The sequence below is a fragment of the Hibiscus syriacus genome, unplaced genomic scaffold (genome assembly GCF_006381635.1).
Source record: "Hibiscus syriacus cultivar Baekdansim isolate YM2019G1 unplaced genomic scaffold, ASM638163v2 tig00010533_pilon, whole genome shotgun sequence".
NCBI lineage: Eukaryota > Viridiplantae > Streptophyta > Magnoliopsida > Malvales > Malvaceae > Hibiscus > Hibiscus syriacus.
In genome coordinates this window covers 63797-70021 of record NW_024062223.1, presented here as the reverse complement: position 1 = coordinate 70021, position 6225 = coordinate 63797, and positions in this window count along the sequence as shown.

Genomic DNA, 6225 nt, shown 5'->3' with positions numbered 1-6225 from the left:
TAAAATTTTCAAACTCGATTCAAGCTCGAATTACAAGTGCTCACCGCGCGGTTTCGTAAATTAAACCTACGAGTTTGGGCTTTAATTTTTAAGATCACTTGTGGAGCACTTGCTTCTATCTTAAAGATGTGCTGTCGCTTTCTTGTAATCCAGGCTATTTGACATAACTGACACATTTTTTTTTAATTTTTTCCTTTCTGACACCGTTTGACCAATATTTCCAGAAGTAGCACCCTTTCTGCTGAGTTGGCAAAGGCGCGTCCCCAGGGACGCGCTTTACTCGTGTTTTCGCTGAGTTGGATGCCACGTGTGGAAGGCGCGTCCCCGGGGATGCGCCTTTGCCAACTCAGCAGACACGTGTGGAAAGCGCATCCCCGGGGACGCGCCTTCCATTAAATGTCATAAATGCCCACATCTGTTTTTCCTAACTACCCTCCTCCTCCCCTATATAAACCCCCTCAACCCTCCCTCATTCTTCACACCAAAATCATCTTCTCCTCTCTTATATAACTCAAATTCTCCAACTATTTGAGTTTTAAATTTGTTATTAGTGGTAAGAAATTTATTTTTATGTTAGTATTTTTTTAAATAGTTATTATTTTTTATATTAATATATTTATGTAAATATTATATTTTTATTAAAATAATATTTATATAATTATTATTTATTTAGAATTATTAATTTTTTTTACTAATTATATTGTTTTGTCTACAGTTATAATGGAAAACGAAATGCTGTTGCGATTGGATATTGATCATATCTCCAGACATTTTAGCGATATGGTAATATTTTTTATAATTAATGTTAATATTTAAATTTATTTTTATTTTAAAGTTATTATGAATTTATATTAATTTTTATTTTTTATAATGTATATTATTTAGGATGCTGATCGTATTTTAGAGACTTTTATTAAAAATCCACGTATACCGACACCGGAACGTATTTTGCCATATTTGGCTTCTGCCGGGTTTGGGTATATTACAACAATTATAGGCGGTTGCAAACTCGAACCTGTCCTAATTTCTGCACTGATTGAGAGGTGGAGGCCCGAGACACACACTTTTCACCTTCCATGTGGAGAGGCGACAATTACATTGGATGATGTCTCTATGCATCTGGGGCTTCCCGTCGACGGAAATATGATGTGTGGTATGGCGGATGGTGATTGGCAATCAATGTGCATTGATTATCTTGGAGCTGCTCCGCCAGAGTTTAATGGAGGTAGAATAGCTTTATCTTGGTTGAAAGCTAATTTTGAGGTTTTAAATGAAAATGCTTCAGAGGATCAAGCAAAGGCATGTGCTCGGGCATATATTCTACGAATAATTGGAGGAATATTGATGCCCGACAAATCTCGCAACCAGGTACATTGTATGTGGTTGCGGCATCTGATCGATTTTGATGAAGCTGGAAGATATAGTTGGGGTGCTGCAGTTTTGGCATTTCTCTTTAGAGAAATGTGTCGGGCGACGAATTATAAGAAAACTGCTATCGGTGGATGTCTTCTGCTTCTACAATCATGGGCGTGGTTCCGCATGCCTTTCTTATGCCTGATCGTGAATGAACCATACGTATTCCCCTTATTGTTGAGGTAATTTTCGAACTAAATTTTGATTTAAATATTTTCAATTAAATAGGGTGATATTTAGTTTATATTATATTTCATAGGTGGTCGATGAAAAGAAAGGACCATAAAAGTATACCTACTGGGTTAGAGGAAATTCGTTTACTTATTGATACGAAAGCTGGGTCTGAGGTATGTTTTTAAATTAGTTTAATTATTAATATTTTAATTTAAAATGTTAGATATAATTAGAATATTTTATTTATTTGAATTGTATATTTATATTTCAGTTTCAGTGGATACCTTATGCGAGCGATGAAGTGAAAGCTTGCATCCCACCTTAGTGGGTCATTAGAGGTATGGATATCGGTTATACCTCTTATATGTTATGCTATTATTGAGTGGCATCCAGTTGATCGTGTGCTCCGTCAGTATGGTTGTACGCAATATATTCCTGGAGCTCCTAGGAATTTAGACGACGTGCATAACATAGATAGACGAGGGAAGAAAGATGTTAACTGGGTGGTGAGACACAGAGATTGGATTGCGCTTTGGGAGAACCGATATACACTGGTGGCCCCTCGACAATATTACGCTGAAACTGGTCATATGGTTACGGATAACTATATGGACTGGTTTAATGAAAATGGGAAGCCGTTTCTACTTTCGGCGGAAGCACGAGGGGTTAACATTCCTAGGCGCCGAGAAAGACGTCAACCGTCTCAATATCATCGTCCCCCGACGCGTGGACGGAGAGAAGGCGCTACCGGTTTTGCATCAGTCCCACCACAACATCCTTATTCGTCGATGCCGCAGGGGTACATGCCCAGCCCTCCACTTCATATGCCAAGCCCACCAGTTTATATGCCATCTCCGCAGGGTTACATTCCGAGCCCGCAGGGTTACATTCCGAGCCCGCAGGGTTACATTCCTAGCCCGCAGGGTTACATTCCTAGCCCGCCAGGTTACATGCCTAGCCCGCCAGGTTACATGCCTAGCCCGCAGGGTTTTATACCATATGGAGGTGCATATAAGACTATGTTTAATGATCCAGCATATGATTCATATGCATCTTATTTGGCTGGTGGTGCTTCTCCGCAGACACCTCAATCTCCATCTGGATCACAGACATCGATGCCAATGTTTCCACAGTTTTCACAGTTCCCGGGGAGCGGTGGGATTGTTACTAGCACTCCTCCAGGGTCGTTATTTTATACAGGCCCTTTAGCCCCTTCAGCGTCATCTACACCAAATGAAGAAAATGTTGCTGATGATGATAGTGAAGATGAGGAGACTGAAGAACAAGTTCCACGAAGAAATCCTCCACGAAATAGACAACCACCGCCATGTGGAACTCATTCGAGAAGACGACATCGGTGATCCAGTTATATTTAATGTTATTTAAATAATTATATTTCAAAATTTTATGTAATTTGGTTATGTTATTTAAATGTTTCATGGTTGTTACATACATATTTTTTAATGTTATTTTTATTCACATTTAACATTAAATGTTTGATAAATGTTTTTAAAATACAAATTATATTATTCGAAATTTAAAATAAAAATAAAAATAATATTATTCAAATTTAAATTTAAAATATAAATTATAGTATTCAAAATTTAACATTAAATTTCAACTTAATATTCCAATTGTATTCGAAATTAAAAGTTATATTCCAATTATAGTTCACAATACTTAAATTGAAATTAAATTTATCCATACATATGATTTTATCATTAACATATATATTAAAACGTATACATTAAAATCAACTTATGTTGAGTTCATCGATCGACGTAATCGGCCAAGAGGGGGGTGAATTGGCAATTTATTCAATGTCACATTTCAATGCTCATTCCATACAATTTCAATGTCACAATCAACTTATCACTTCACATTTATTCAATTTATCCATAACATTTTATCTAATTTATTCAAACTTCACATAACGTTTTAATTTAAGTTATTCTTAACTTGCTGAACATTCAAAAGAAGTTAAATTTTGGTTATAATTTACCTGATTTACTGATATATCTAGTGTCCCCGAGGGACATGAGTGACATAATAGGGCAATGATAACATATTCTCTGATGAAATAATGGAAGACGCGCCCCCGGGAACGCGCCTTCATGTGAATAGTGAAATAATAGGTACTGATATATCTAGTGTCCCCGAGGGACATGAGTGACATAATAGGGCAATGATAACATATTCTCTGATGAAATAATGGAAGGCGCGCCCTCGGGAACGCGCCTTCATGTGAATAGTGAAATAATAGGTACTGATATATCTAGTGTCCCCGAGGGACATGAGTGACATAATAGGGCAATGATAACATGTTATCTGATGAAATAATGGAAGGCGCGCCCCCGAGAACGCGCCTTCATGTGAATAGTGAAATAATAGGTACTGATATATCTAGTGTCCCCGAGGGACATGAGTGACATAATAGGGCAATGATAACATATTCTCTGACGAAATAATGGAAGGCGCGCCCCCGGGAACGCGCCTTCATGTCCCCTGAGAAATAATAGGTACTGATATATCTAGTGTCCCCGAGGGACATGAATGACATAATAGGGCAATGATAACATATTCTCTGATGAAATAATGGAAGGCGCGCCCTCGGGAACGAGCCTTCATGTGAATAGTGAAATAATAGGTACTGATATATCTAGTGTCCCCGAGGGACATGAGTGACATAATAGGGCAATGATAACATGTTATCTGATGAAATAATGGAAGGCGCGCCCCCGAGAACGCGCCTTTATGTGAATAGTGAAATAATAGGTACTGATATATCTAGTGTCCCCAAGGGACATGAGTGACATAATAGGGCAATGATAACATATTCTCTGACGAAATAATGGAAGGCGCGCCCCCGAGAACGTGCCTTCATGTCCCCTGAGAAATAATAGGTACTGATATATCTAGTATCCCCGAGGGACATGAGTGACATAATAGGGCAATGATAATATATTCTCTGATGAAATAATGGAAGGCGCGCCCCCGGGAACGCGCCTTCATGTGAATAGTGAAATAATAGGTACTGATATATCTAGTGTCCCCGAGGGACATGAGTGACATAATAGGGCAATGATAACATATTCTCTGATGAAATAATGGAAGGCGCGCCCCCGGGAACGCGCCTTCATGTGAATAGTGAAATTATAGGTACTGATATATCTAGTGTCCCCGAGGGACATGAGTGACATAATAGGGCAATGATAACATATTCTCTGACGAAATAATGGAAGGCGCGCCCCCGGGAACGCGCCTTCATGTGAATAATACTCCGATTATAGACACTATTATATGCAACGTATTATAAACTTTCAAAACAAACTTCAGTTCACAATCTTTCAAATTCTCAAATTCCCAAACTCTAAATTCTCAAATTCTCTGAAAATGAGTCGTCTTTCTGCTGTTGTTTTGTATGATGGAGAAATTAAGGAAGCTGAAGAGGGGGTTGTTTTTGAGTCAGATCATTATATCCCCTTAACCTTGAAGAGAAACATCACAATTGAGGAGTTAATCACAAAAATTTCGTTAAAGATTCGTGTAGCAGGCCAGAGAAGACTATCTTCACTTCAGTACAGATTTCCTACTGAACTTTTTCCACTCACGTATACATCATTTCAGCTTTCAAACGATGATGATGTTTCTATGATGGTTGATGCTCATATGGGGAGTTCACAATCTCTTATTGAAATATATGCCACTTTTATTGAGGTTCGTGCAACTCGTGGTCTCTCATATTCCTCTCACTTTGGCATTGCATATCAAACTGATCAAGTTGATAGCCCGACACAACTGATCTGTAATGATTTCACATCATTAATGGCGGATCCAACGCCATATACCATGCCATCAAGTTCAATAGGAAGGCATTCATCTGCAACTGCTTATGATCTCAACCCACGTGGCTTCACCAATAATCCATATGGCAACTTCTCTTCTACTTCAAGGGGCAGACATTCATCTGCCAATGTTTTCGACTTACATATGAAAATGCCAACGAGATGACAGTCTATTCACATCCCACATGATACAATGGCCTCAAGTTCAAGGGGAGGACACGCAAGCGGGAACTTATTTGACCTTAACATTGGATTATCGGAGGAACCCTAATCTCCACCAGAAGAATCTCTTCTGGAGCCAGGTGCAGATGGTGCTGAAACGGGATTATTCGTTGAACCTGACTCACCACAGTTTAACGTACATTCTGATGATGACGAGGATGACGTTCCGATAAAAACAACACCAGCCGAACTTTCTGCACATATGTATGAGGCTGATTATGATGCAATGTATGAGCCTAAATTTCCAGATCTTCCTGATGTTGGCAACTATGGACTTCAATCATCAGTCAATGACGGTAATTTACATATTGGAATGGAGTTCGCATCGAAGGAGGAAGCAATGATGGCAATAAAGAGTTACAATATTCGTAACACAGTTCAGTCCCGAGTTGATCGATCTAACACGGAGAAATATGTCTGCTACTGCGTCCAACGTGACAACGGATGTCAATGGATGGTCCGTGTATCAAAGAGGAAGAGGAAGAACAACTTATGGGAACTAACCAGATACAATGGTCCTCATACATGTTGTGCAACAGGTATAAACCAGGATCATCCTAACTTGGACTCC